At 42.2% G+C, this 23,784-nt stretch overlaps 2 protein-coding genes and 1 non-coding gene across 4 annotated transcripts in view; all 3 read right to left on the reverse strand.

The window, feature by feature from the left end:
* PFDN1 (prefoldin subunit 1) overlaps window positions 1-23,784 on the reverse strand; it is a 964,801-nt gene that overhangs the window by 546,265 nt on the left and 394,752 nt on the right. The window lies entirely within an intron of this gene.
* The window catches only part of NRG2 (neuregulin 2), a 236,332-nt gene that overhangs the window by 150,538 nt on the left and 62,010 nt on the right, over window positions 1-23,784 (reverse strand). The gene's annotated exons all lie outside the window — the stretch shown is intronic.
* On the reverse strand, window positions 11,546-11,649 carry LOC132537267 (U6 spliceosomal RNA). The gene has a single exon (XR_009548728.1). It is a non-coding gene; the product is annotated as a U6 spliceosomal RNA (small nuclear RNA).

The raw sequence follows: 23,784 nt of genomic DNA on the forward strand, positions 1-23,784 counted from the left end.
ATGTGCTGGAGGAGTCAGGTTCAACCCCCTAGAGCCACCATATGCCAGAAGCAGGCAGTGCCTTTTTCTTGCTCATAAAAATAAATAAATAAATAAATAAATAAATCTTGCTCATAAAAATAAGCAAATCTTAAGGGAGTAGTCAAGAGATAGGACTCCTAGAATGTCACTTTTGTAATATGCACTATAAATAGTGATAATATCAAATAGTATGTAGCACAAATTTTGTGTTGGTTACTGCTCTAAGGCTTTGAAACACATGAACTCTTGACTTTAGAATAGTATTATGGGGCCAGGTGGTGGTGCACCTGGTTGAGTGCACATGTTACAGTGCGCAAGGACCCAGGTTCGAGTCCCTGACCCCCACCTGCAGGGGGAAAGCTTCACATGTGGTGAAGTAGGGCTGCAGGTGTCTCTCTGTCTCTCTCCATCTCTATCTCCCCCTTTCCTTTCAATTTCTGGCTGTCTCTATCCAATAAACAAATAAAAATAATAATAAATAGAATAGTATTATGAGAAAAAAGACGAATAAAGCCTAGATTAGGCATGTAATGTATCCAAAGTAGAGGAAATAAGATTCACACTCACACTGACTTCAAATCCCATATTCCTAACCATGCCCCTTTGTCCAAAATAGAACCTGAGTATAATCTATAGAGCTTCACAGTGCTGGGAACTGTGAGGAGGGCCCAGTTATGACTGATAAGATTGTGGGATAAGAGTGGTACAATCCTATATAATCCCCACCACCAGAGAGTTCCATATCCTATCCCCTCCCTATTCTTTATCCCTCTGGGAGTATGGACCCATGATCTTTATGGGGTGCAGAAGGTGGAAGGTCTGGCTTCTGTAATTGCTTCTCCAATAGACTTGGGCATTATCAGGTCAATCCATACTCCCAACCTGTTTCTAGCTTTCCCTAGTGGTAGGGTAGGGCTCTGGGGAGGTGGGGTTCCAGGACACATTGATAAAGTTGTCTGCCCAAGGAAGTCAGGTTGGCATCATGGAATAAAAACCTAAATAGGCCTCCTAGCTTCTAACATGAAGACCCCAAATCTCATCTGCTACATTCTTACTTTCAGGTTCCTGATTATTAAGCAACTTGGTCTGCTTTATATCTTTATGCATTTCAGCGACCAAGTTACAGATGCTACCATGATGCTAACCTGAGTTCCCTGGGCAGATGACCTTACCAGTGTGTCCTGGAACCCTACCTCCCCAGAGCCCTGCAGGCAGCATTTAATCTGGTGCTGCCAGGCTATGAGCTCTAAAGAGAGGTCGGGCCCTGCTTAGTGCCCTCACATGAGGCCTAAGTCAGAGCAAGCCTGTATTACATCTGCCTGTCCCCAGTGCTGACCTGGTCTTCCTCACAGTTTATCTAGCCTACAGGAGTAGAGACACTAGTGGGGAGGAGAATGAAGACTGACATGGTAGCTAGAGGTGTTGTAAGAGGGAAAGGACTTGGCAACAGTCCCCCCACCTGCTAAAGCTATGCTAGCTGCCAGAGTTTGCTAGGCTGGAAGTGCTTTTGATGTCTGGTGGTGGGGGCATTAAAGGGGTTGGGGGGAGGTAGGACTCCTTACTGAGCACAAAAGGGAATTAATTCAGTGGGAGTAATCAGCAAGGCATGGCTTCCCACACTTTCTCACACTAGGGGTTCTTTTTACTCTCTATTTGCTGTAGAATCAAGCAACTGCTCTGCCTGGAATTCAAAGCAATCTACAATCTGGCTGCCTCCCTGGGCCTCCCCCTGCTCCTCCACCCACCCCACCCCTTCAGCCCATCCCCCAGCATCTCTGCACCATCCTGGGACTGGCCTCTGGCTGCCTGAGCATGTCCCCATCTTTACAAAAGCACCTTTTTCTGCCTCCCAAACTCTACACTATATCTGGACCTTCAAGGAACAAGACCTGGCCCCTTTCTCTGAGAAGCCTGTTCTAATCACTTCAGCCCACACCAATCTCCTCCTTTCCTGAACTCCTACAGCATTCCTAGTCTGTACCACATGACCCAGCCCATTTGTAGCATCTCACACTGCTCACTAGCTGCCTTTCTTTACACTGTAGTCAACCACAGTGGCCACATGGGAACCAGCAGGGTCTTATGCTGAGTTTTAGGTTCTTTCATAGATGGGGCTCTATAGAAAGTGTGCTATGCCCCTCCTGACTTGGGGTGGGCTCAGTAAATGCTAGCAATTATCTCTTATCAGTCTGTGCAGCATCTATGGACCTGCCATCCTGCTTCCATCCCCCTGTGTGGCAGCTTGCTCTTCCCCCAGTGATGGTGGGCTGGGGGACAGAATGTCTAGACCAGTCCTTCTGGGTGACACTTGAAGCTGACTGAGTCTTACCCAAGGGTGACTTATGATTTGCTTCAGCCAGAAAGAACCTTAACAGGCGGTGCATAGCACCACCTTGACAATACATACCCTCTTGCAGCCCCCCTCCCCCAAGGCCTTATCAGCTCAGCTCCAGCTCCACCAGACCAATGTTTGTGGGATTAACTCCCCCTACTCGACCTCCTGCCTTGCCCTCGACTGCTCGGTACCACCACCTCTGTTTATGACCCTAGGTGTCTGGTCAGTGCAGGCCAGTGTTGCACATTCCTGTGGACAGGGAGGGAGCATTTCGTGCAAGATACTGTGCATTCTCACAGCTTCCCTCCCCCATCCTAACAGTCTAGTAGTCAGTCTATCTTTTTTTTTTTAATATTTATTTATTCCCTTTTGTTGCCCTTGTTGTTTCATTGTTGTTGTTATTATTGTTGTTGTTTTTGATGTCAAGGATACATCTGAGAGAGGGGGAGAAAAAGATAGACTGCAGACCTGCTTCACCACTTGTGTAGGGACTCCCTTGCAGGGGGGGGGGGTATAGAACCCAGATCCTTAAGCTGGTCCTTGAGCTTTGTGCCACCTGCACTTAACCCACTGCACTACCGCCTGACTCCCAGTCAGTCTATCTTAAGACTGCAAATAGAAGGTGGTTTTGTAAGTCTGACCAGATAAGTCACTGAAACTGCCCTCCAGAAAGCTGAATCTCCCAAGGTACCCAGGGTCAAACAAGAAAGGATTCTGCTTCTTGGAAGGCATCAGTGCCTTGCGGCTGGGAGTATCCCCAAGACCTAGTAAAGCTGTGTAAGGCCCAGCTAAGCATCCTGGAGCTAGCTGTTCTTCCTCAAAGCCTGCTCCCTAATCCTAGTGAAACTTCTTCCCCCAGGAAGGTTTCACATGCTTTCTTCTCCCTCAGTCCCTCAGATACTCACCTCTCCTGCCTCTGTTCTTTCTCCTACTCCCATTAGCCCTCAGTCTTATTATTCAGTAAAGGCAAGACAACAGCCTTCACCATACTGATAAACTTTCATCAGGTTCACATACAGGGGATTTTGCTAGATCTTTACATTCTTTTTTTTAAAGTATATTTTATTTATTTTAATGAAAGATAGATAGATAGACAAATGAACAGACAAACAGTTGAGCACTGCTCAGGTCGGCTGGTTTATGGTGGTGCAGGGGATTGGGCCAGGGATCTCAGAGCCTCAGGCATGAAAATCTTTTGCATAACCATTATGCTGTCTCCCTTCCCTGATCCTCACAGCCTTTCATGGCTGATAGGTTAAGGATTTGTTTCCCCAAAGCCCAAGACATAATGTGACTCGCTTATGCTATTAACAAATTCTGTAGCAGGGACTGGACAGTGGTGTAGCCAGCTGAATGCACACATTACCATGCTCAAGGACCCAGGTTTAAGTCTGTAGGGGAAAGCTTCATGAGCATTGAAGCAGTGCTGCAGGCATCTTTCTTTTTCTGTCTCCAACTCCCCTCTCAATTTCTTTCTCTATCAAACAAAATAGAAAAAAATAAGAATGAAGTGGTAACTTAGAAAGCATTTAAAAATAAATTAATCTAAAATACAAGTTCTATAGGGTATTGACTAAAATCCAGAACTTCAAACACTTAGGTGTCTTCTTGCCTTAACTCTCTGGCTTCACATACCAAAAACTTAACATGACTTGTTTTCCTGGAAAGAAAACAAACAAAAACTCACTGTTGTAACAGAGAGAAGTAGACACTAATTCTACTACAAAATTCTGATGTGACTCCAACCCCAGCCCACTCCAGGATCTTGTGTACACCTATACAACACATGTCCCAAAGTGCCTTGACTGCAGTGAGTATATGAAATGTATATTTGTTATGAATGAGCATGTGTTTGTATTGTACTACTATGTATAAATGTCAACATATAACACTATCCACTTTACATTCTGGCACAGTGATCTCAGTTCTAAGAATGCACAATAAGGAAAAAGAGATGAATACAAAGGTTTTCTATACTAGGTTGTTTAACATGGAACTACAAATAATAATGAAATATTTGGAAACAACTTATAATTGGCCAACACTTGAATTTTGTTAAAGTGTAGTTCTTTCAAATGATGAAACATGAACCATGAAGTCTGGTTTCTGAAAAATAATTCATGACATTGATAAATAGTCACTATATAGTTATAGGTGAGAAAAGTAATATGTAAAACCACATAAATACAAAGATCTAGACAGGAAAAAAATACATATGCATGGAAAATGACTTTTAAGGAAATAACTAAAACTTTCTGAGAGCGTGTATTTCAGCAAGGTAAAAAGGGTTTTGTTGTTGTCATCATCAGTTATGGGGCTCCACACTTGCATGATTCCTCTGCTTCCAGTGGGGTCGCTCTCTCTCTCTCTCTCATTAATTAAATAGAGGTTGAGAGCCAGAGAGGGAGAGAGAAACAGAGAGACAGGAGTCAAAAAGCGGAAAGACACCATAGCTCTGCTCTACCACTACTAGTGAAACTTTTCCCATGCAGGTGCTCCTATAGGGTGACTGTGGGCTTGAACTCAGTTCCTCATACAAAGTGTACACTACTGCATGAGCTATCTCATGGCCCTTGAGAGCTTGTTTGGAGGTTCTAGCTGGGGAGAACAGCCACTCAGATACCCTCAACCGAAGATGGGTCCATCTCCATTTGGGGAAGGCCGTCCTCTTCGACAGAGCGGGTACAGGGAGCAGTGAGGGAGGAAGTAGACACTCGCCTAGCCAGCCAGATCAGCTGAGTCAACCCTGGTGATCAATGAGGTGACAGATGTCGCAGCCAGATCGCCCTCACATCCACTGTCTTATAGCCCTTGAAAAATATGATTCTTTTGTAAAAGTTATTTTAACTGACTTAGTTATTTTAAATTAAAATGACAATTGATATATTTGCAGTGAATTCAAAAGACTGTTGCTCAGAATATATATATATGTATATATATATTTCATTTATTACTTGTGATTAATAGTAGATTATGAGATTATAAGGAAAAACATTTTAATATGGTGCCAGTAAACAAACCCAGGACCTCACAAATGTACTCAACCACCGAGCCACCCCAGCCCAATTCCTTTCTTTTCCTTTCTTCTCTTCTCTTTTCTTTTCTTTCTTTTTACATTTTGAGGGGTGAAAAAGAGAGACCAATGCATTACTCCATCAGTCACACAGTTTATGTGACTCTGTCCTTGGTGCTATTCCTGTGAGTGGAGGTTCAAACACAAGCTACAAGCATGGAATACATGAGCACTACTCACTAAACCATCTCCCTGGCCCACTCAGCATGGAGAAATTGTGACTAGTTTTTCATGATGTTTCTGAGTTTTTTGTATTTCCTAATGAGCAGTAAGAAAAATCTAACATGGTTATTTTGGTAAATTTCTTTTTATATTTATCTATTTATTTTTGCCTCCAGGGTTATCACTGGGGTTCTGTGCCTGCATTATGAATCCACTGCTCCTGGCCATTTTTTCTCATTTTGTTGCCCTTGTTGTTGGGCTTGTTGTAGTTGTTATTGTTATTGTTGTCATAGCTGTTGTTGTTGGCTAGGACAGAGAGAAATTAAGAGAGGAGGGGAAGACAGAGAAGAGGAGAGAAAGATAGACACCTGTAGACTTGCTTCACAGCTTGTGAAGGAACCCCCTGCTGGTGGGGAGCTGGGGGCTCAAACCCAGATCCTTACACCAGTCTTTGTGCTTTGCACCATCTGCGCTTAACCCGCTGCGGAACCGCTTGACTCCCAATTTCTTTTTATTTTTCAGAATAGCCACTGTCAGTATTTAGGATAGGTGAAGTTGGCCTGTTTTAGAGATGGCATATTAAGTACTGTGAAGTGGGGGGGAGGGGTTGGGTGGTGGTGCACCCCGTAAAGTGCACAAGTGAGTCCCCACTCTCCACCTGTAGGGAGTACACTTCACAAGTGGCAAAGCATGTCTGCAGGTGTCTATCTCCCCTCCTCTCTCAATGTCTCTCTGTCTTGTCAAATAAAAAAGAAAAAGAACATGGTAAAAATGGCTGCCAGGAGCAGTAGATTCATTGCACAGGCACCAAGCCCCAGCAATAAGCCTGACAGAGAAAAAAAAAAGTACTGAGAAGCTAAGTGACAACTAATGTCACAGAGTGATTTAAAGTGGTGTGTAATTATAGCTCTGTTATCTTAAACCAGTATGAAATCACTAATAAATTAAAATTAAAAAAGAATTTAATCAATAAAATTTCCCAGTGCCCACCTTTAAAAAAAAGTGATATAAGATTGATGTCAGGCTTCAAGGTCCTGGGCTCAATTCCCAGAACCACCTGAAATTAGAGCTAAGCAGTGCCCTGATAATTAATTAATTAATTAATTAGGGACCTTGTTGAGCATGCATATTATTATGCATGAGAACCTAGGTTCAAGCCCCCAGTTCATATTTGCATGGGGGAAAATTTCGTAAGTGATAAAACTGTGCTGCAGGTGTCTTTCTCCCTATCTCCCCCTTCTCTCTTGATTTCTCTCTGTTTCTTACAATAAATAAATAAATAAATAAAAATTTTAATTAATTGATCAATTCAACTTTAAATGCCAAAATGAGGATCAGGATGCAGGTGTCTTCAGAACCACCTAAATCCCCTTCTGCTTTCCCTTATGGCTTCCAGATGGCTGTCTTCCTATTAGTGACCCTTTTCCTTTCAGCCTACAGGCTTGTTATACAGTTCACCCTGCTCAGTCACATGCATTTATCTCTTGACTTCTGGAATGTGCCCACAAAGATGCCAACCTCACTCAGCACCTATTCATCTGGAAGGATCAGACTTCAGGGGCTGGGTGGAAGAAGAGATGGTTCAAAGACTTTTGATATCACATCAAACCATGATAAAAGAGCTAAGCCCTGGGAAGGGGCTCACTAGGAACTTACTAGCTAGGCCCTTCCACAGGGGTATTTCTAGGAGCTTTACTTAGAAGTGCTACCCTCTGATCTCCTGGGGAAACTGGGCCTTCACAACCTCTCCCCAAAGAGGAAGCGAATCTCCTTTCCTCAGTGCCCAGTATGGGCAAGGAGTCAGACCTCACAACTCAATGATTCAGAACCTTTAATTCGTTGAGAACCAGATGAAAGCTCTAGACCATCCACAGAAAAGCATCTTATACCTGCCTACTATTGTATACAATTCATAGGAGAATTACACTGTCAGCAGCTGCCCATCGATGCCAGGTTCCCAAGACTCAGCAGACAGCTTGCCTGGACAGTGTGGAAGCCAGGCTCCTCCCCAGGGCCCCATTTAGACTCGATCTTTCCACTGCCCTTTCAGCTTGCCACCTCTGCATCAATGAGCCCTAATTAGCTCCTCTCTGAGAGGTGACTCAGAGTCATTATCCTTCCTCTGTCCCTGATGACCCATGGGAGGAGAGAGGAAATGACTTACACAGAGTCATACCATGAGTCAGTGCACAAGCCAAGACTTCAACATGGCATTTTGGGGGTCCTAGCGCTAAATTTAGGCAACTTGGAAGAGTTGCATCTCATTGCAGGGTCTGGACATAGGCAAATGCTGACCATAAGCTCTGGGAGAGCAGGAAGAAGACACTATTTGGGGGCTGGGTGGTAGCACCTGGTTGAGTGCACATGTGACAATGTGCAAGGACCCAGATTCAAGCACCTGGTCCCCACTTGCAAGGGTGGAATTTTCATGAGCGGTGAAGCTATCTCTCCCACTAAAAAAAAATTGGGGGAGCTGGGTGATGCACCTGGCTGAGCGCACGTATTACAATGTGCAAGGACCCAGGTTCGAGCTTCCAGTCCCCACCTGCAGGAGGAAATCTTTGCGAGTGGTGAAGTAGTGCTACAGGTGTCTGTCTCTCTCCCTCTCTATCACCCTCTTGGTTCCTGGCTGTCTCTATCCAATAAATAAAGATAATGAAAAAAAAATTAAAAACTTATTATCTTCATTTATTTATTGAATAGAGACAGCCACAAATTGAGAGGGATGGGGGTGATAGAGAGAAAAGAGACAGAAAGACACCTGCAATACTACTTTACAACTCGAAAAGTTTTCCCCTGAAGGTAGGGTCTGGGGGCTTGAGCCCAGGTCCCTGTGCATTGTATATCTCTCTCCCTCTCTATCTCCCATTCCCTCTCAGTTTCTCTCTGCCTCCATCATAAACAGATAAAATATCATGTTAAATGAAATAAGTCAGAAACAAAGATGAATATGGGAAGATCTCCTTCACAGGCAGAAGCTGAAAAATGAGATCAGAAGAGAAAACACAAAGCAGAACCTGGACTGGAGTTGGTGTATCGCACCAAAGTAAAAGACTCTGGAGTGGGTGGGGGGGGGGGAGAGTACAAGTCCTGGAAAAGGATGACAGGACCTAGTGGGGGTTGTGTTGTTATATGGAAAACTGAGAAATGTTCTGCATGTACAAACTATTGTATTTACTAGTGACTGTAAAACATCAATCCCCCAGTAAAAGGAAAAATGTTAAAAATAAATAAAATAAAAAAATGTTTGCGGGCCACATTCAACTCATGAAAAAAAATAAATCAAATAAAAATCATGAAGATAACGGAAGGAGGAGTTGGTGCCAATAGAATCTGGCTCTTCATCACCCCTGAGCACTATGTGCTCACATCTCTGTCTCTAGAATGCTTAAGTGAAACTCTATCTTCATTCTGCACAAGAAGAAATGGAGGCAACAGGTGCCTTAACACTTACTGCAGCTTCTCTTGAATGGTAAGGATCCTAGGCAACAGAAATCTAAGAAATAAAAATAAATAAAAATAAACCATTCTAGAAGGAATTACAAAAAAGATACACATGCCCACAATTGCCAGTGAGACCATTCTTGAACTGGTCCTGAATAATGAGCTCTAGATGGAGAAAAGGAGGGAACAAACCTCTCTGGTGGAAGCTGAAGTGTTACAATCTTTGAAGAAGGTAATTTGGCAATATTTATCAGAAAGCCTTCTTAAATACAAATACCCTTTGGTGTCACAATTTCACTTCTGGTGAATTTTAGAAATTAATTCAATATTTCTGAAGATCAAACTACAAGGATGTTCATTCTAGATCATTTTATACAGCATAAATATTATAAACAATTTAGACATATACTAAGAACAGATTGTTAAATAAGCTGTAGTATCCTTGCATAATAGAATATTTTACCTCCCACATGCAAGCAGTCAGAGTAAATCCTCCATTATATGCAGGTTCTTCCCCCTACCCCCATCACAACTGCCACCAGAGAGTACATAGCACAACCCTCTCCAGTTCAGGTTCTACTTGTGTTTTCTCTTCTGATCTTGTTTTTCAACTTCAGCCTGAGAGTGAGATCATTCCATATTCATCCTCTGTTTCTGACTTATTTCACTCAACATGAATTTTTCAAGGTCCATCCAAGATCAGCTGAAAACGGTGAAGTCACCATTTTAAAAACCTGAGTAGTATTCCATTTTGTATATACACTACCACTTGCTCAGCCACTCATCCGTTGTTGCATACCTGGGATGCTTCCAGGTTTTGGCTATTACAAATTGTGCTGCTAAGAACATATGTGTACACAGATCTTTTTGGATGGGTATGTTGGGTTCCTTAGCATATATCCCCAGGAGAGGAATTGCAGGGTCATAGGGTAGGTCCATTTCTAGCCTTCTGAGAGTTCTCCAGACTGTTCTCCACAGAGGTTGGACCAATTGACATTCCCACCAGCAGTGCAGGAAGGTTCCTTTGACCCCACAACCTCTCCAGAATTTGCTGCTGTTAGCTTTTCTGATGTATGACATTCTTACAGGAGTGAAGTGGTATCTCATTGTTGTCTTTATTTGCATTTCTCTAAAATAAAAAATGGAGCATTTTTTCATGTGTTTCTCAGCCTTTTGGATCTCTTCTGTGGTGAATATTCTGTCCATGTCCTCCCCCCATTTTTGGATGGGGTTATTTGTTTTCTTGTTGTTTGGCAAGCTCTTTATATATTTTGATATTAGCCTCTTGTCTGGTGTGTGGAATGTAAAGATCTTCTCCCATTCTGTGAGGGGTCCCTTATTCAGCTTTTGCAGTCCTTACATGATAAGGTTAGCTTTGGAGTAAGTAAAGGAAGTGTAATAGGAAGTAGGTGAGGAGGGTATCTAAGTCTAAGTAGGCACTATTTCATTGTGAACTTTATACTGACTCACTGCAGACTATTCTGCACTTTTGCTTTCAGGTATGTATTTTGCCCTTATTTATGGATACATGTGAGCATATGCTCTATCTCATGGGACCTGGTCTATATCTTTCTTCTGTAGACAATATTTTTCGTATCTTAAAAAATCTTTCCTATATATTCTCTTTAAGTCTGGGAGCTACTCTCTGCCCTAATTCAGATTTCTAATTCTATTCTTAACTCTGACACCATCTTCCCAGACAATAGTTTTAGTCTACCTCCATGTTAACTATCACGCTCAAGTAAAAATTACTAAAGTCGTGGGCCTTGAGGAACATACCTGAAATAGACTTCCTAGATTCTTTCCATCCTAAAGTTTCTATTCTCATCTGTTCTATTCCTACTTTTTGGTTTCTGTTTATAAAACAATTTTTCCTGCTATATAATTTACTGTCTTTCAGCCACCAAGTTGAAGGTGCTGCTATGATTCAGTCCTGAACTCCATAGGCAGACAACCTCACCAATGTGTCCCAGAACTTCACCTCCCCAGAGTCCTAGCCCACTACGGAAAGACAGAAATAGGCTAGGGATATGGATCAATCTGCCAACCTCCATGTCCAGCAGAGAAGCAATTAAAGAAGCCAGAACTTCCACCACCTGCTTCTACACCCCCAAAAGAATTTTGGTCTATACTCCCAGTGGTGGAGAAAAATTAGGGGAAGATGACCAGATTGCCCTCAACCTCAGTTCCATCAGGACTCTCAGAGAGAAGAGGAAAAAAGGAAGGGCACTCGGAAGTAGTAATAGGTATAGGTGTGACTCAGAAAGAAAGAGAAAGGAGGTAGACAGCATAATGGTTATGCAAGCAGACTCTCATGCCTGAGTCTGTCCCAGGTTCAGTTCTGCCATACCACCATAAGCCAGAGGTGATCAGTGGTCTGGTAAAGAAGAGAGAGAGAGAGAGAATAGAAAAAAATGGGCATATATATATATATATATGTCAACCTATATCTTTGACCTTGGGAGAACTACTGCAGTTTCTTTACTTTCTTTTCTTTCTTTTTTTTTTTTTTTAATATGGAACACTTCACAAATTTGTGTGTCATCCTTGTGTAGGGGCCATGCTAATCTCTGTATCATTCCAATTTTAGTATATGTGCTGCCAAAGCAAGCACGAACTATTGCAGTTTCCACTGGAGGGAATGGGGACACAGAACTCTGGTGATAAGAAAGGATTTATACCCCTTTTGGTTTTGTAAATCAATTTGAAAACATTAATAAGAAATAAAATTTAATTTAAAAAATTACCCTCAATAAAAAATATTTCCTACTCAAATTTTACAAGCTAATCACCTCTCTTTTCTACTTTTTCAAATTGTGGTGTTTGCTTACATTTTAGTCTTTAAACCATCTGGAGTTGATGCTTTGTACATGGTGTCAGACAGGCATCTAATTTCACCTTTTGGGATATGATTTTTTTCAAGCTCCATTTAAAAATATAGTTCTCTACTTCCCTACTGATTTAACATTCTACTTTTGTCATATACTAAAATTCCTTATCTATGTAATTCTATTTCTGAGCTCTCCAATCTATTTTAATCACCAATTTGTTTATTCTTGTGCTAATATCACAGTCCTAATTGCCTTAGCTTCATAATGCAGCTGATATAAGCAAGTTTTTCCTTATAATTTTTTCAGAATTTCATAATATCTATCAAGAATCATCAAGAAAATAATCTCTATCAAGAAAAGTCTTGTTGGAGTTTTAACTGAATCTGTAGGTTAAATAGGGGAGAACTGAAATATTGACATCTTCATAATATTGTTCCCTATCTATGCTATGTAGACTCTCCATTTATTTAGTTCTTTGAATATCTTTTAGTGAAACTGGACATTTTAAAAATTTCTTTATTGGGGGATTAATGTTTTACATTCTATAGTAGATACAATAGTTTGTACATGCATAACATTTCTCACTTTTCCACATAACAATACAACCCCCACTAGGCCCTCTGTCATCCTTTTTGGATCTGTACTCTTCCCCCCACCCATCCCAGAGTCTTTTACTTTGGTGCAATACACCAACTCCAAAACTGGACATTTTTTTTTTTCTGTAGAAGACATACATCTTTTTTTTATTTCTTTATTAGGGGGCTAATGGTTTACAGTTGACAGTATGATACAACAGTTTGTACAAGCTTAGCATTTTCCACTTTTCCACATAACAATTCAACAATTAGGTCCTCCTCTGCCATCATATTACAGGACCTGAAGACATATATCTTTGTGGACCTTTTGTTAAATTTATTCTATTTTCCCCATTTTATTAGGGGGGGTTTAATGGTTTACAGTACAACTGTTGACACATGGGCACAGTTCCTCATCTCCCTGTGGTAGATACCTGCAGAACACTCTCAACCCCAATATAGGTCCTTTTCCATCAGACATGAAGGCCCCAAGGCCCTCTTCACCTCCCTCCCAGCCCTTCCTTCCCCAGAGTCTTTTGCTTTGGTGTAGTACACCTCGCCCAGTCCAAGCTTCATAAAGATTTATCCTTAAATGCTTCATTTTCTCTGATAGCATATGCATGCTGTCTACTGTCAGTATAGAGTACAAATTACATTTCATATTAATCTTGTATTAATCTCACTGACTAAATTCTATTCTAATCTGTAGATTGTTTGCTTTTATACACAACACAATGCAAATAATGATTGTTTCGTTCCTCTTTTCTGATTTTTTTAAAAATAGATATTTATTTATTTATTATTGGGTAGAGAAATTGAGTGGAGGAGGTAGAGATAGAGAGGGAGAGACAGACAGACACCTGCAACACAGCTTCAGCACTTGTGAGGCTTTCCCCTTGCAGGTGGGGACCAGGGGCTTGAACCTGGGTCCTTGCTCACTGGAATGTGTGCACTTAACCAGGAGCGCCACCACCTGGCCCCTTCCTTTGATTCTTATGCCTCTAATATATTTTTATTTTATATCTGACTGATGATAATGGGTAACTTTGTTTCACTCCTGGTTTTAAAGTATATCTAACAATTACCCATTTAGGAAAATATTCACTTTAGTGCTGAGCACTGGGGCTTTTACCTGGTAAAGAAGTTCCTTTACATTCCATTTTATCATTAATGATTATTGGGTTTTTAGTTAAAATTACCCAAATTACTAAGACAAACAAGAGTTAAATTACTATAAGAATTCTATGGGGGGGGGCCAAGTAGTGACACACCTGATTAAATGCACATAGTCTTAAGTACAAGGACCCTCTTAAGGACCAGGTTCAAGCTGCCCACATGCAAGGGGGATGCTTTGAAAGCAGTGAAGCAGGTCTGCAGGTGTCTATCTTTCTCCCTCCCTATTTCCCCCTACACTCTCAATTTCTCTCTGTCCTGTCCAATAAAATGGAAAAAATGGCAGCCAGGAGCAGTAGATAAGTAGTGTCTGCACCGAGCCCTAGCGATAACCCTGGAGGCAAAATAAAGGAAGGAAGGAAGGAAGGCAAAAAAAAAGAACTCCATGAAAGTAGGAAAAAACAGATATCTGAGAAGCCCCTCCCAAGTGCCTTCCCAATTATAAGCCCCTTGAACCTCTTAAAAGTAATCACTCTGGGAGTCGGGGGGTAGTGCAGTGGGTTAAACGCAGGTGGCACAAAGTGCAAAAACCTGAGTAAGGATCCCGGTTCAAACCCCCGGCTCCCCACCTGCAGGGGAGTCGCTTCACAGGCAGTGAAGCAGGTCTGCAGGTGTCTATCTTTCTCTCCCCCTCTCTGTCTTCCCCTCCTTTCTCCGTTTCTCTCTGTCCTATCCAACAACAATGACTGCAATAATAACTACAACAATAAAACAACAAGGACAACAAAAGGGAATAAATAAATAAATATAAAAAACAATTTAAAAAAAAGAGTAATCACTCTGTCTCTAGCTTCTCTTGCTTTCTCTCTGCTTCATATGAAACTCTTTTACTTATGTTATGAATAAAAAAAAACGGAAAAAAAAGAGTAAGCACTTTATTAGAGGGGGGAGATACACAATAGTTATGCAAAAAAAAAAAAAAAAAACCAAAAAACTTTCATGCCTGAGACATCAAAGGTCCCAGGTTTAATCCCTAAAACACCACAACATAAGCCAGAGCTAAACAGTGCTCTGGTATTTAAAAAAAGGAATCACTTGAATTTTTGGTAACCACCTCCCTACTTTGGGAGTACTTTTTCTAATTGCTCAAATATGAATCTGTAAACATAATGTCTCAGTTTTACCCTTTTTTAATTTTTTGAATTTTTATTGAGATTCCATTCATTTAGATCAGTTTTAGGTTCACCAGCCCCTCAGGTACCATCATCACCACCCTCCACTGCAGTACTGCATTAGTTACAACTGATGAACCTACACTGACACGTCCTTATCACACAAAGTCCACAGTTAACATTATAGCTCACTCTTGGTCTGTACATTCCCAGGAGCTTGGAGAATGTATCATGACACGTATCCACCATTATATCATCAGAGTGGTTATACTGACCTCTGAAATTCCTCTACCCACTTTTTCATCTTTCCCTCTTCCCCAGCTCCTTACAACCACTGATCTCTTTATTGTCTCCACAGTTTGACCTTTTCCAGGAGGTCATAGAGTTGAGATAATAAAACATGTAATCTTTACAGATAGGTTTCCTTCCATTAGTAATAAGCACCTACCTAAAATTTTAATATATTGGTTGTGTATCTCCCCCCACCCCCGCACTTGCAATATATTGACGAAGACACCAGATAATTTGTTATATGTTGTTTTCCTCCATTTGATGTTGATTTTTATTGAAGGTTTACTCTGAACTTCTGTTTTTCATTTTTTTATTAGTGACTTAACAGTGTTTTAAAATGTTACAGGATTCCCAGAGTAAGTTCCATACCCAACATGATAAGTGTAAGGCAGGCACTACACCCTTCGCCAAAGTTCTGTCCCCCCTCCCCCATCCCCACTACCACAGTTTTTACAAAGACTAAGTGACAGTTTGGCTACTTTTTTTTAAAGTTTGTTTGCTTCAATAAATTATATTCTGCATATGGGAGCAAGCCATCAGTAGTTGCTCTTCGCCTCTTAGTTCACTTAGCATAACACCTCCAAAGGTTTACTTTGAATCTAATGAAATTATTATGTGGAATTTTCCCTCTCTTAATCTGTTAATGAGGTAAATTACATTTATGGAGAACAATCTTCCTAAAATAAATCAAACTACGCCACTTCCCTCCAGCAGCTTCTCAGTAACCTTGGAATAAAATCCAGAACCTTGGCTATGCCCTATCAGGTACAAGAGGACCTTACTGAAAGCCCCATTGCCATCTACCTGATTCATACACCCCACCCCATTCCTTACTATGTTTTGACTTTCTCATAGTTCCTCAAATAGCTGAGTTTCTTTCTGAGATTAGTCCTTCTATTAATTGTTGTCTTTTCCTAGAAAGCTCTCCTGCCTACATGATAGCTCTCGAGTAGTAAAGTTTCAGTTCAAAATGTTCTTCCATAAGGCTGGAGAGAGGGCACAGAGGTAACATAACAGACCATATGCAAGAGATGAAATATACTTTGGTCCCTCTGAGGAATAGATAGAACCTTTTTCTAGAATTTCCTTGCTGTGGCCCAGGCAGTGACACAGTAATGGACTCTCAAGCATGAAGTTCAGGGTTTATCCCAGGCATCACATACGCCTAGTGATGCTCTGTTCCCCTTCACAATGAATTAATAAGTAAACAGGTTGAATTCTTCCACAAAGAGATGCTCCTAGATCACTTCTTCTAGCGTTTGCCCTTCTTCCGTAGCCAGTCAACAGCGTCAGGTTGAGCCTGATGTAAAGTTTCGAGACCTCCTTTGAATCTGGAGAGGTGGCAGTCATTGACTATGTGGGTCATAGTCTGTCTGTAGCCGCAGGGGCAGTTTGGGTCGTCTCTGGCTCCCCAGCGATGGAACATAGCGGCGCACCGGCCATGGCCTGTTCGATAGCGATTGAGGAGGGCCCAATCATAACGTGCTAGGTCAAAGCCGGGTTGACGCTTACAGGGGTCTGTGATGAAGTGTTTGTTCTTTACCTCAGCTGACTGCCAACTCTGTTTCCAATACTGTTTCCTCGAGGATGTCGAACTTGGATGCCTGAGTTGCACAGCAGATGTCATCGGCGTAGATGAACTTCCTTGAAGAAGTTTCTGGGAGGTCATTGATGTAAATATTAAATAGCGTAGGAGCCAGAACAGAGCCCTGGGGGAGGCCACTTGAGACAAGTCTCCATCTGCTAGACTTGTCACCCAAATGCACCCGGAATCTTCTGTTTTGGAGAAGAAATGATATAGTGTTGGCCACCCATGGAGGCAGGCATCTTGAGATCTTGACTAGGAGACCACAGTGCCAGACCGTGTCATAGGCTGCTGTGAGATCAACAAAGACAGCACCTGTCTTTAAATTCTTCTGGAATCCATTTTCAATGTAAGTTGAGAAGGCCAGGGCTTGTTCGCAGGTAGATCTTCCTGGGCGGAAACCAGCTTGGGCGGGTGATAGGAATTTCTCTGTAAGATGAGAAATACGTGACAGAAGCAGCCTCTCAAGGAGTTTGTAACACATGGAAAGGAGAGAAATTGGTCTATAGCTGGCGGCCAGTGTTGGGTCTTTCTTTGGTTTCAAAACCGCTATTATCTTCGCACGACGCCAAACTTTGGGCATAGACTCAGATTCCAAGATGTGGGACAGGAATGAAGCGAGCCACTTCTTTGCTGCGGGACCCAGGTTAAGAATGAGTTCTGGGGTGATGTTATCATAGCTAGCAGCTGTTCCCGGTTTAACCCTCTTCAAAGCGTCTTCCAGTTCAGACAGTGTAAAGGGAGAGATTTTTGGAGATGGACAAGATAACCGGAAGTGGGATGACCACTCATGGGAAATTTCTCTTTTCCAGACTGGGTCGATCTTAGCACGTCCAACTTGAGTTAGGTGACTGGCCACTGAGTTTGGAGATACGGGAGGATGGGAGATGGGAGGGGGTTGGCTACCGGCACCCAGTCTGTGAAGAAGCTTCCAGGCCTTCCTACTTGAGTGGGTGAAGTTCAGACTTTCCGTGAGTTGTTGCCAGCGGGCTTGGCGTGCTGCATCCAGGGAGGCAATGAGATGGTCAGCCACATCTGGGTCGCCCGACTCATCATACTGCTTTAGTAGTTGTTCGCATTCAGCATCAAGACAAGGCGTATAGTTAGCACGTCTCCCACGAGGAATGGCTTGGGAAGCTGTTTTGAAGATGGCTTGGCGGAAGCGCCTGTAGGAATCTTCAGCGGGGATAGAGTTAATTGGAATTGCAGGAATAGATTTGTTGGTAAGATCACTGAACAGACGCCAGTTTGCTTTCCGAAAGTTCCATCTTAGTTTCTTCGAGCACAGAATCAGTGGGAGCTGGAGACCAATGTGGATGATAGCTGGGCGGTGATGACTGTGCGGGAAGATCTTGAGAACTTGTCTTGTAGCGGGTGCATTGGATCGACCTCCCCGTGGTGCATCTCATGAGTACCCATTCATTGGGGAAACTGACGATCCTTCCTAGCCGACTGAATCCACATGGATCCCAGTCACTTTCAAAGCCAGCAACAAGCAGCTCCTGACAGCTTTCAAGCTGTTAGTCCTGCTCTTCGAGTCCTCCAACTTAATGTTGAGGGGCTGTCCTTTACCAAACGCGTTCTTATTGGTCAATTGGCGATACAGCATCAGGCAGATGTTATCTGCCTACAAGAAACACATATAGCAGTCGATGAAGCTGCTCGATTCACCATCAGTGGATTCAATTTAATATGCTATAATCTCCATCCTAAACACGGCCGAGCCATCTATGCCAAATCGTGTCTTGCGGACGTTTACCATACGGCCTCTTCGACCTTCTACGACTCCATTACTATTGGAACTATTCAGCTCGTCAACGTATATAAGCCTCCCAGTGCCTCATGGGATAATGAGGTCCTGCCTAGCCCGAATCACCCAGCCGTTTACGTTGGAGACTTTAATAGTCATCACCAAGACTGGGGATATTCCTCCACTCGTGCTGACGGCTCTATCTTAGCCGACTGGGCTTCAGCAAATGACCTCTCCCTATTATACGATCCCAAACAGCCAGGCTCTTTTCACAGTGCTAGATGGAATAAAGACTCGTCACCCGACCTGTGCTGGATTAGCACAGTCAACGGCCAAGCCTTTCCTAGATCACTGATCTAATATAATACCCAATCACTCACATTATTTGTTTTTACTAATGCTTGTTGGTACCTGGATTATTCATCTATTTATTTGCAGTAATATTGCTATCTCCCACATCCTCACACATCACGTAAGCTTTAAACAGGCTTTTCCCATTGTTTTATTCTGAATACCTAAATTGATTCCTAGGGCTCAGGCTGTAGTGCACTTGACTAAGTGCACACATTACTATGCATGTAGACCTGGATTCAAGTCCCCGATCCCCACCTGCAGGGGGGAGTCTTTATGATTGCTGAAGCAGGTCTCCAATTGTCTCTTTCTTTCTCCCCTTCTAGCCTCCCCTCCCCTCTCAATTTCTATCTATCTAATAAAAAAATAATACTTTTTTTAAGTGGAAAAATGACGAGGAGTGGTAGATTCATCATAGAGGTGCTAAGCCCCAGTGTTAGTCCTGGTGGCAATAAAATAAAAATAAGTAAAAATTTAAAGAAACTAACTTGATACCTGGCATAGTATAGGTCTTCCATAACTATTCATCATTCATTGTATCAAAATTATACTATAGGGATTTCTCTATTGGTAGGTTAAGATACTCAAACCATGTTAAGCTGACAAAAGGAATATGTGTCCATGGCAGGATTTTATTTTTGTTAAAAATTGAGCTGCATATGTGTCTGAATTAGGAGAGTCAAATACCTGGAAGGACAAAAACCACAGTTAACAACAATCCTCTCTGGGTGAGAGAGACTGCGGCTAGTGCTAGTTTATATATGTTTTATTGATATCCCTATCTTGTCTGTATTTTCTGTCCTTTCAATTCTTTGACAAGCACATACTGTAGTTATTATTGTTGTTTTCACCGGGCTGGCTTCACGGGCGGGTAACAGACGACCCGGGACTCATGGCTGGGTTGTACGCAGTATCTCTTTATTCATGCAGGACGCAGCGCAATCTATACCAAGCTAAGCTAAACTAAACTACTACAAACAATCTTGTCCTTATAAATATACTAGCCCAGTAGGGTGGGAACAGGATGCGACACAGAGAGGGTGGAGAGAAAAGTGACTGGTGAAAATCAGGGTATGACAAGGAGAGGGGGCGGAGCAGGTGAGAATTCTACTACTAAACCACCAGTGCCCTGGAGGGAAGGTGGTGCTTGTTAACAGAGGTTATGTAAATAGAATACAGTGTTATATAAATAGAATGCAGTGTTAAGCAGGGGGGATTAAGCCAAATGAAACAGAAGGGGTTTTTTAAAAGCATACCAACAATTATAAGACAAAATAATCAAACTAACCTTGGTATGATGAAAGAACAGACAAACTTGTTCCTCTCCCTTCCTCCTCCCCCTCTCTCTCCACATACAATCTAGTGGATATCACATACAGAACCCTCAAGCAGATCAAGAATGCACTGACATCAGCAAACACAATAATCAAACAACACATATCACTTGTCTGTTTAGCCCAAGTCAAGAGTCTCAGGGAACCCAAGGGCTATATATCTGCATTTGAGTCATGATATTCTGCCTTCTTTCAGAAAAATAGAACTGGGACTCATTGAAAGATTCCTCTCGTAGCATCTCTCTAGGGAGATGAGATATGCACACATTACAGGCAAACCCATTCAGTAAGCAACATGTAGGCTTCACATTCAGTGACCCTATTTTATCTGGTTTAATTTCCCCCAAGAGCCTACCAATGACTTACCTAGAGCACTTCAAATGCTTGATGCATGCTAGTTGAAATAAAGCTTAGCATTTATGATATCACAGCACAGTCCTTGATAAAATGGCAAAAAAAAAAAAAAAGTGAAATAGGGAGACAGAGTTTTAAAGGGAAACAGATTTCAGTTCTGCCAGATTTAAAAAAAAAAGTTCCAGAGTTGTGTCTGCATAACAAGGTGATTAGATTTAACACCACTGAGCTTACAGTTAAAAACTGTTAACATAGGGAGTCGGGCGGTAGCTCAGCGGGTTAAGCACATGTGGCGCTAAGTGTAAGGACCGGGTAAGGATCCCAGTTCGAGCCCCCGGCTCCCCACCTGCAGGGGAGTCGCTTCACAGGCGGTGAAGCAGGTCTGCAGGTGTCTCTCGTTCTCTCCCCCCTCTGTCTTCTCCTCCTCTCTCCATTTCTCTCTGTCCTATCCAACAACGACAACGACAACAACAACAATAGCTACAACAATAAAAACAACAAGGGCAACAAAAGGGTAAATAAATAAGTAAATATTTAAAAGAAACTTACAAAAACTGTTAACATAGTAAGTTTTTTTATAAATATTTATTTATTTATTCCCTTTTGTTGCCCTTGTTGTTTATTGTCGTAGTTATTGATGTCATTGTTGTTGGATAGGACAGAGAGAAATGGAGAGAGGAGGGGAAGACTGAGAGGGGGAGAGAAAGACAGACACCTGCAGACCTGCTTCACTGCTTGTGAAGCGACTCCCCTGCAGGTGGGGAGCCGGGGGCTTGAACTGGTATCCTTACGCCTGTCCTTGTGCTTTGCACCACATGTGCTTAACCCACTGTGCTACTGCCCAACTCCCAACATAGTAAGTTTTATTGTGTGTTTTCATCACAATTTTTTAACACCAAACAAAATGATACAGACTGGCCCAAGATCATGGTGCACACAAGGGAAAACTTTAGGAGAAAGGACTCCAGGCTGGCCTGAGAAGGAGTAAAACTGGCTTCCACAGAAGGAAGAAGCATTCCACTCGGGGCATGGGGGAGACATGTCAGAGCCAACATACAGACATATCTGGGACTAGCGGATAAATGAACCAGCTCTAATGAACTGCAGACAGTTTGAGAAGATCAGCCCTGAGCATATAGTGGGGTGGAGTCAGGATGGAGAAGACTCTGGATGCCAGGCTAAGGAGTCTGGACTTCTGGAAGGTTTTAGATTTGAGAAATGATGTGGTAAAGGGGGTATTTTTAAAATAATAATTAGCATTCAAATTAGAATATAATACATATTAATTTCAAGGCTGCTGAAAGGGAAAGAGAAAAGTAAGCACCCAAATGTCCTAATGTGATATTCAGGTCACAGTGGTTGCTTCAGCAGAATCTAGACCAAATAAGTCATCTGAAGAAGCTTTTCAGGGAACAGAGACCCTGTCCCCACCAGTGAAAGGATGGGTTCTCTCACTCCTGTCTTGTCACCTTTCCCTACAGAGGCTCAGAATCTCAAAAGCACCTTTTCCTTCTCACTTCTATAATTAGCTAGACAGTGGGCAGCAGCAATTCCCTGACTAAAATGTTAAATATGAAGAAGGCTGGACTTTAAAAATAGGGTTCCTGCATGTGCAAACAAGGGCAATTCAGCCCCAGCTTTGGGTGCCTAGGAAATAGAGAGGTTCCCACCATCTGGAAAGCACCTGAGAGGCTTCCTATCTGCATCAGACCAGGGCAACCACCCTACCACCACCACCACCACCCACCCCGGCCAGTACTGCATATCCCTGAGCAGTTAGCCTGTCTGTTCAGGAACTTAAGACCAGAGTGAACCATGGACAATTTCCCCCACAGAATAAGAGACCCACCTGCCTGTCCAACACAACTGCTATCACAATTCTTACTAAATATATATATAATATTTTATTTATATATTTGTATATAAATATTCATATATATACCCATCCAAAACTATTTTATTGGCAATTCAATTCACATATAGAAAGAAAAGCAGAAAATGGAGAAGCAAAAGATTAATAGAATAGTCATGTTGACCCTGTTATTATATTAACAAGTGCGAAAGGCTTCATACTGGACAAACAGTTTTTGAGTCTAAGTTTTTTTCACTGATGAATTGATGAAAATTCACTTATATCAATAAGTGGACTTGTGCAAAAAGAAAAAGTCTGATGGTTGTGTGGCACATGTAAAGCCTTGTTAACTAATGTCCCATCTCTGAATATTTAGATTGCTCTCAGTCTTTGGTTATCATAAACAGTACTATGATCAATGTGTCAGCACTAAATAACCTCATCCTCAATATCCTAATATTTGTGGGGTGGGTGTGTGCTCAAGTGTACAATAAAGTCCTCTTTATGGAGAGGCACCTGTGAAAACTCCCATAAGAAAACAGCTTGTCCTGGGGCACTATTCGGAGAGTCCTGAGATTCCTGGACAGACATGGTGGGCCCAGACCTCAAATAAATCCATCTCACCTTGTTACTGGTCATCTCTATCAGGAAAAACAAAACAGACCCCTTTGTGGTGCCCCCATAGGACCTTGCCCTCAACTTGGATCAACAATGGTAGAGAATGTTGTCCATCCTCCCTCCGGAGGATGGACAACACACTCTATCTTCCACCTGAGGAAGATGGGTCCTGATATTGGGGCAGCTTGGAATGTTCCTACTCATGACCACAGAATGTGAGCTCAGATCTACAGAGATGCAGAGGTCATATAGGCTCCTAAGCTGATTATGGGCCCCAAACCAAGTCAAATAGATGGGGTTTACAGTCAATATTTATACCCTTTTCCCATATTAGGGAGCTATTCTCTCCCCTGATCCAGTTATTTATTTATTTATTTATTTAATTTATTTTATTTATTTAATTTATTTTTTATTTATTTATTATTGGATAGAGACAGAGAGAAATCAGCAAAAAGGGGGAGATAGGGAGAGAGAGAGACAGACACCTGCAGCCCTGCTTCACCACTCATGAAGCTTTCCCCTGCAGGTGGGGACCAGGGGCTTAAACCCAGGTCCCTGCACACTGTAATATGTGTGCTTAACCAGATGTGCCACTGCCTGGCACATCTTTCTGTTTCTTTTCCAGCCATGACATCATCTCCCCCAGACAATAACTTGGATCCACTGACATATCAGGTTTCAGGCTCAGGGAAAAAAAAAAAAAAAAACTAGTATAGCCACAGGCCCTTTGGAATATAACTAAAATATGACTACTAGCTAGCTACAAAATGGAGGACCCCCCCCCCAACTCTTCATCTGCATTATTCCAGCTTTTAAGTTCATGATTGATCAAAAATTTGTTTGGCCTTGTATATTAACTCTCAGCCACCAGGTTCCAGATGCTAGCTGGATGCTGACCAGACTTCCCTGGAGAGACAACTCCA

Source organism: Erinaceus europaeus, chromosome 2, assembly GCF_950295315.1.
Source record: "Erinaceus europaeus chromosome 2, mEriEur2.1, whole genome shotgun sequence".
NCBI lineage: Eukaryota > Metazoa > Chordata > Mammalia > Eulipotyphla > Erinaceidae > Erinaceus > Erinaceus europaeus.